Source organism: Cynocephalus volans, chromosome 3 (assembly GCF_027409185.1).
Source record: "Cynocephalus volans isolate mCynVol1 chromosome 3, mCynVol1.pri, whole genome shotgun sequence".
Classification (NCBI taxonomy): Eukaryota; Metazoa; Chordata; class Mammalia; order Dermoptera; family Cynocephalidae; genus Cynocephalus; species Cynocephalus volans.
This window is the reverse complement of record NC_084462.1, coordinates 47,650,967-47,658,812: the sequence shown is the minus strand read 5'-3', so window position 1 is coordinate 47,658,812 and position 7,846 is coordinate 47,650,967. Positions and strand designations below refer to the sequence as shown.

The 7,846-nt window shown below is 36.5% G+C and overlaps 1 pseudogene; it reads left to right on the top strand.

Moving 5' to 3' along the window:
• Window positions 1-678: 678 nt before the first annotated feature.
• Window positions 679-2,023, top strand: LOC134373574 (elongation factor 1-alpha 1-like; annotated as a pseudogene).
• The last annotated feature ends 5,823 nt before the right edge of the window (window positions 2,024-7,846 follow it).

Below are 7,846 nucleotides of genomic sequence, written 5' to 3'. Positions count from 1 at the left end.
TCTGGCTTGTGGGAGAGCACCTAACCTGTGAGTGGCAAATGCATAAATGTCACAGGGGTCTCAGCTGGGCAGAAGACATATCAAAATGTGTCAGAGTATGTCTGCCAAACTGTTGGTCTGTGCTCAGCAGAGACATATTTAAATAAGAAGTTAAAGGTTTCTTGGGAAATAATATACCTGGAAGGAAGAAGAAACTAGGCATGAACATCATTAACCTACAGGAAAGTTGGTTCCCTTATGACTATGAGTCATGAAACTTTATCATGAGTACATGAAGGAAAATCTCTAAGGAAGTTCACAAGAAACTTTAAAGTGTTCTAATAAGATCACTGTGAATGTGATCACTATATTTAGGTACTAATAAAGCAAGAAATGTTTGGATTACAGAAACATAAAAATGGAAATCCTGAAGAAAAGAGTGTTAGTGGTAAAATATTTTAATGGTAATATCCAGTATTGTGAAAGTCCATTTACAGACAACTTAATGGACAGATAAAACAGTACAATATTCCTGCATAGCAGAATGAAAATAGGTCACAGACCTTAAAACAGTCATACCTGGAGACCTTCTAATTGGACTTAGAAGAATTTATATTAAAAACAAAAATCAGCTTTTTTGCAGTGGGTTTGCCGACAGAACCCAGGTGTCATGAAAACCACCGCTAAATCAAAGCCAAAATGGGAAAGCAAAAGACTCATATTAACATCATCGTCATTGGACACATAGATTCGGGCAAGTCCACTACTCCTGGCCATCTGATATACAAATGTGGTGGGATCAACAAAAGAACCATCGAAAAGTTTGAGAAGGAGGCTTCTGAGATGGGAAAGAGCTCCTTCAAGTATGCCCAGGTCTTGGATAAACTGAAAGCTGAACGTGAGCGTGGTATCACCATTGATCTCTCCCTGTGGAAATTTGAGACCAGCAAGTATTACCTGACTATCATTGATGCCCCAGGACACAGAGACTTTATCAAAAGTATGACTACAGGCACATCACAGGCTGACTGTGTTGTCCTGATTGTTGCTGCTGGTGTTGGTGAGTTTGAAGCTGGTATGTCCAAGAATGGGCAGACCCGTGAGCATGCTCTTCTGGCTTATACACTGGGTGTGAAATACCCTACAGCCAGAAGAGATACGAGGAATTCGTTAAGGAAGTCAGCACCTACATTAAGAAAATTGGCTACAACACCCACACAGTAGCATTTGTGCCAATTTCTGGTTGGAATGATGACAACATGCTGGAGCCAAGCGTTAATATGCCTTGGTTCAAAGGATGGAAAGTCACCCGTAAAGATGGCAATGCCAGGGGAACTACACTGCTTGAAGCTCTGGACTGCATCTTGCCACCAACTCATCCAACTGACAAGCCCTTGTATCTGCCCTTCCAGGATGTCTACAAAATTGGTGGTATTGGTTCTGTCCTCGTGGGCCAAGTAGAGATTGGTGTTCTCAGACCTGGCATGGTGGTCACCTTTGCTCCAGTCAACATTACAATTGAAGTGAAGTCTGTTGAAATGCACCATGAAGCTTTGAGTGAAGCTCTTCCTGGAGACAGTGTGGGCTTCAGTGTTAAGAATGTGTCTGTCAAAGGTGTTCATCGTGGCAATGTTGCTGGTGACAGCAAAAATGACCCACCAATGGAAGCAGCTGGCTTCACTGCTCAGGTGATTATCCTGAATCATCCAGGCCAAATCAGTGCTGGTTATGCCCCTGTACTGGATTGTCACACAGCTCACATTGCTTGCAAGTTTGCTGAGCTGGAGGAAAAGATCGATTGGCATTCTGGTAAGAAGCTGAAAGATGGCCCTAAATTCCTGAAATCTGGTGATGCTGCCATCATTGATATGGTTCCTGGCAAGCCCATGTGTGTTGAAAGCTTCTCTGACTATCCTCCGCTGGGTCGTTTTGCTGTTCGTGATATGAGACAGTTGCTGTGAGTGTCATCAAAGCGGTGGCCAAGAAGGCTGCTGGAGCTAGCAAGGTCACCAAGTCTGCCCAGAAAGCTCAGAAGGCTAAATGAATATTATTCTTAATACCTGCCACCCCAGTCTTAATCAGTGGTGGAAGAACGCTCTCAGAACTGTGTATCACAGTTGGCTATTTAAGCTTGATAGTAAAAGATTGGTTAATGATAACAATGCATCATAAAACCCTCAGAAGGAAAGGAAAATGTTTTGTGGACCATTTATTTGTGTGTGGCAGTTAGTTACAGTTTTTTAAATCAGTACTTTTTAATGGAAACAACTTGACCAAAAATCTGTCACAGAATTTTGAGACCCATTAAAACAGAGTTTAATGGGGGGGGTGGGGGGGGCGGGGAATCAGGGCTGGCTGGTTACTCAGTTAGTTAGAGAGTGGTGTTATAACACCAAAGTCAAGGGTTTGGATCTCCATACTGGCCAGTTGCCCAAAAAATAAATAAACAAGAACAAAAACCATAAATATGTCCATGATTTAAATTCAAAGATACTAATCATGGCTTTATTTATTATGGAGAAAAATGGAGGGAAGGGAAGCCTAATAGTCCAAAAAAGTGAACGCCTTAAATAAGCCGTGCATTATTCATCGATGGGAATCTATGAAACCATTCAAAACTATTTAGAAGAAAATATGACAGCATAAAAGAAAAGCCTCATTACGTTGCTAAAGAAAAAGCAAGTCATGAAATACAATGATTCCATTTTTGTTTTAAAGAAAAGGATAAATATATAAATTCAAAAGACTAGAAGGGTATTTGTACATAATTCTTATCAATATGGTAGTTTAATTTCTGAGACGCTAATCAATGACAAAACTGAAATTATATGATGGGATCATGGAAAATAGGCTTTTACTGGAAAACAATAAAATGCCTTATACTTAAAGCATAGAAAGTAATCTATTACAAAATGAAAGAGATCGACAGCATTAAAAAATATCTGCTTTGGTAGTTAATTGTGCTACTGATTTGCCTTCTTTAATCTTTCAGTAAATTTAATTTTTAATACCCATTACCTGCTAAAGGCAATGTGTTCCACTAATTTTATGTTATGCACATGCTACTCCAGTTTGAATTTTTTAACCTCTATTTGTGTTTTGTGGTTATTGACCCTGTGTTTCCCCTTTGTTTTGTTTTAACTGGTTTCATCAATTAAAATACCCCTTCCCTGTCCTTGTACAAAGGCAAAATTCTGCATGTCTTTTCTTTTTATACCAAAAGGGTGGAGTTTAAAGAATCTCATCATTCTGCAATGCTTTAAGGTGATTGAACTGAATCTTGTATATGTAAATTGGTTGCAGAATTTTAAATTTTGACATAATGATACAAAACAGTGTCATCTCAATACTTCAGCTGGCCAAGATGGGGTGGCAAGGGTTTATTACACATCAAATGTAAATCATGATTAGCTGGGCAGAATTACAAATAATTTCTTTTTACCCTCTCATTGTAATTTTACATAATTTTTCAAATTTCTATAATTAACATGTCATAATCAGAAAAAAATAATAAATATCATGTAGGAACATGTATGTAGTCCTGTAGTTATTGGGGGTCCAATCTACAAATTATTTCAGGGTGCCCTCGCTGGCAGTAATTGGGTGTTTTTTTCCTGCATTATCCAGAAGACAAGACACAGCATCTTATAATGTCTTTGGGGGCAATAGGAAGAGATAAATTTGTGTCTTCTAGCCCTGAAAAGATCATATTTGTCTGGTTTCAAGAAGAAAAGTGTAATGTAATAATTGGAGAAGTCAATAGCAATAGTCCACGTAGGTACGCCCAGTTTCATGGTGCACTTAAAGCTTAGAGAAATTATTTAACCTGATGTTGGCACAAATGAAGTTTGATGTATGAGTATGCCAATTCCCATTGAGAATGCCATTTTAAGAAATAGGAATAAAAACCCAAAAGGAGAAAAAAAGAGAAAAAGAAAAACATCCCTTTCTTTGACGCAAAATTGGATTTTCAGCATTTTGCAGTTTTGAATTTCACATGAAGATGACCTTAAAAACAGTGACCATTAAAACAGTTGTTAGAAAAGTGTATTATTTACACACCATGCACTTTTGAAATAGAGATGACAGGAAGACATAATCATGCTGTACAGTGTAACCTACTTTGAAAGGTGTAGGCAGCATAGCAAAAAAATGTCCTTACATCACTCTTGTCAAGAAACAGAAGTTTTATTACCAAGGAATTTCACTTTTGCTGCTTATTCTTAACACTAGCCCAGGGACTGAAAGGATTTGTTGATCTAATATAGATAGCGATGTGTTGGGTTTGTTCAGATTTATATGGACAGCATCTGGGGATCAGGAATTACATTTAAAATGTAATAAAATGTTCCTGTGCACTTTAACTTACAAATACTATACTTAAAAAAGTAAACATCAAATAATCTCAGGTATCCTTCAAGAAAATGTTGACATAGCTCAAGGAGCTCACACAGATATCTTTGAATCATTTCGAAGTAAACTTAATAAACTCATTTTTGTATTCTATGGCTATACAATAAAACTATCATACCTGGGAAAGGAAGAGATACCAAGGCATATGCTTTTATTTGCTTCAAAATGCATGTTTTCTAGTTTAAAAATGATGTTTTTTCAAACACTATCAGAAAAATCCATTCAAACTAAAAGTAAGCATTTATAAAGGACAATCTATTACCAAGAGACTACTCTAAAAAAATCAGTGATCACACATAAAAGAGCAATACCCCCTCATTATTCTCATATTACTTTCCTAAAATGCTCACATCATGGTCAGAGTTACTATTAGACTCTGATACTCCAAAACAATGGGGCTTTCTAGATTTAAAATTTTACTTAAACCTTTCAATTAAAACACTTAACTTCCAAAATATCTGATGCCAAAACTAGACAATTCACTCAAGAGGGATTTAAAAACAATTCAATTAAAAACAAACAACAACAACAAAAATACCCAAAGCTTTATTTTTCAAATTGTAAGTTTTATTTTATCTTTCATATCTGAGAGAGTATTCTCAAGAATCTCTCCTTCCACCCTGACTCTAATCCATTCATTATTTCTGGAGTATTCAGATTCACGGCCAAAACACTGAGAATGCATGCTCCAGGCAGGAAGGTGGTGGTGTGGGCCAGGAAGAAGGTTACAGTCCCACAGGTTTGCAGAACTGAAAAAGGCTTTTCTAACAGAACTGTTCAATTCAGCTTTAACAAACCATATTTTGAGACATGATATTTTTAGTCAGGGTTTTTAACCTATGGAACTTCACAACACAGTGAACCAGTACAAATAAACATCCTCTGTAACATTTTTGAAGATTTTGTTTCAAATGTTCTTTTTCTTTTTAAATTACATTGATAAAAGATTTTTCACTCCTAACAAGACATAGAAAGTTAATTTCTAACACCAAACTATGGAACTCCATCACCATATTCCAGTTAATTCCACTGACTGGAATTAAAGGAAACAAGCCCAGATAGAAAGATTATAGACTTATATTGCATTTTATGTACTTATATATAATATAAATTTATACTTATATTTATTATATTATAACAGTATTGTTTTATATAGGTTCTGTCTTTGGCTCTTAGATATAAAGAAGTTTGATAGAACTTCTGTATCCTTAGTTTTATTTACTTTAAGTGGGAGAAAAAAATCACTTTTTTATGTCTAGTTTTAACTATGCAATTTTAAAGTCGATATCTCTTCTTCCTGAAAAGATACAAACTTTGAAACTTTGTGTACAGGTGTGTGAGTGTATATGTGGGAGAGAGAGAGAAGGTAAAGTTTTCTTAGATTTTATTGAACACGAAAGGCTTTTTTTGAAGTATTCTACAAAATTGTTTTTAATTTTACCACATGGGAGTGGGAAGTCATGCACGTGGTATATGGCTGAACTTTGGGTGGCTTGGAACACAAAAACAGTGAAATAGCACATTATTCAAGTAGGGCTTACGATCCCTGAACTGAGGACATTCCTTCAAATATTTTGAACCAAACATGGAGAATTTGGCAGCTAGAATATTTCCCTTCAGTACTCAATGAAATGAAATAGCTGCTATTTCTTAACAGCAAGTTGCAGGTTTCCATCTGTTATGAATATTCTGATGACTTCAAAGGCGCATTCTTATTTTTGAGCCCCTTTTGAAAACTTAAAAGGACATAAATAACTTCAGTATGGTTAAATATTTATTTGGAAAACATGCCTTCTAAAGTCTCCTTTAGGAACTTGTCACTCTAGGAGTGGAAGGAAGCAAATATGCCAGAGTCACTTTGCATGAGACATCAGTTTCTGCTAGGCAGAAGTGTCAGTGCCTTTCATGTGTTCATCAAATTTTTATTGTGGTCCTACTATGTGGTAGGCACAGTACTGGGCTCTTTTCAATTGCTCTGACAGCAGAAATCTGCAGAATACACTTCAGCTTTACATCTATGCAATTAACAATGAAATGCAGATGTATTATAACTATCTAATGGGTACAAAGATATATAATTAACCAAAAATGAATTCAGGGACTGCAAAATAAGAAACTACTAATTCATTCAAAGAATCTTGGGAATTCTCCTGTCCCTTGAAACTAGTCTAGCCTCCTGAAACGAAGCAAGCTGTAGGAGCTCTGCCTAACTTCACTGCTATTATCAACTCAGTGAACAATACTTTTGTGCTTGTTGCCACCAACACTGATGAAATGTCAAAGTTGTCTGTCATATTATCATACCCAAATCAGGCCACAGTTACAACCTGTTATTGTTGCCCAACACCAGCAACCTGCTCAATAAATGCACCCAGCACTGTGCCAAGCACATAGTAGTACCACAATAAAAATTTGATGAATACATGAAAGGCACTGACACTTCTGCCTTTAGTTTATGTAAGATTTGTTTAATTTACGTAACTTCTTTTCCTAAAAAATTTGGCCATCAATCTTTTGCATGAGAAATCAGAGTTAAAAAAACTATAATTATATTTGAGATTAGTATTGTTATTTTCTGGATGCAATTGTTTACGAGTATATTTTGAGAGGAGATAAATAACACTTTTTTCAAATTATAAATAAATTTGTGGCCCCAAAATAATTTGATATATTACTGCTTATTATTATGGACACTTTTCTTTTAAGAAATGTTTGGTAGATTTCTCATCAGTTCTTAACTTTTCCTTAACCAACTAATCCTAAACTAGCAAGATTTCACAATCTGAATAATTTTTCTCTTCCTCCCAGGGGCCGAATTAAGACTGTGCAGTCATACTGAGCTCTATTTAAATTCCAGCTTTATTTCATATTGAATGTGTGGTTGATCATAAGCATGGTTCTTAACCTCTCCGAGTCTCAGTTTCCTCTCCTGTAGGATGGAAATAGTCATGCCTCTCAAAGAGTTGTAGTGGGAATTAGAAGCAGTTAGCACGGTGTCTATCCCATAGTAAATGTTCAGTACACGACGGATGGATAGTTAAGCCACGGCAGTACTAATTGAATTAACAAGCTTTAGTTTGTACAACTGTAAAAGCTCAATCCTCAAATGATTTGATAGACAACAGTGATATTTTTAATTACATGAGTGTTTATGTCTACTGTTGTTTACCAGTACTCAATTCTCCTCTGATGAGGATACACAGGGGGGTTGCAATTCCCTGATCAGTGGAAGTTAAGTCTAGGCTCTGTGATCACTCCTGGCAAATGAAATTAAAATGAAATTAATGTGGACCACTGAGGAGCTGTCTTAGTCTGTTTTGTGCTGCTGTAACAGAACACCCGAGACTGCGTAATTGATAAAGAACAGACATATATTTCTCACAGTTCTGGATACTGGGAAGTCCAAGATGAGGACAGCAGCATCTGGTGAGGGCCTTCTAGCTGTGTCCTCACA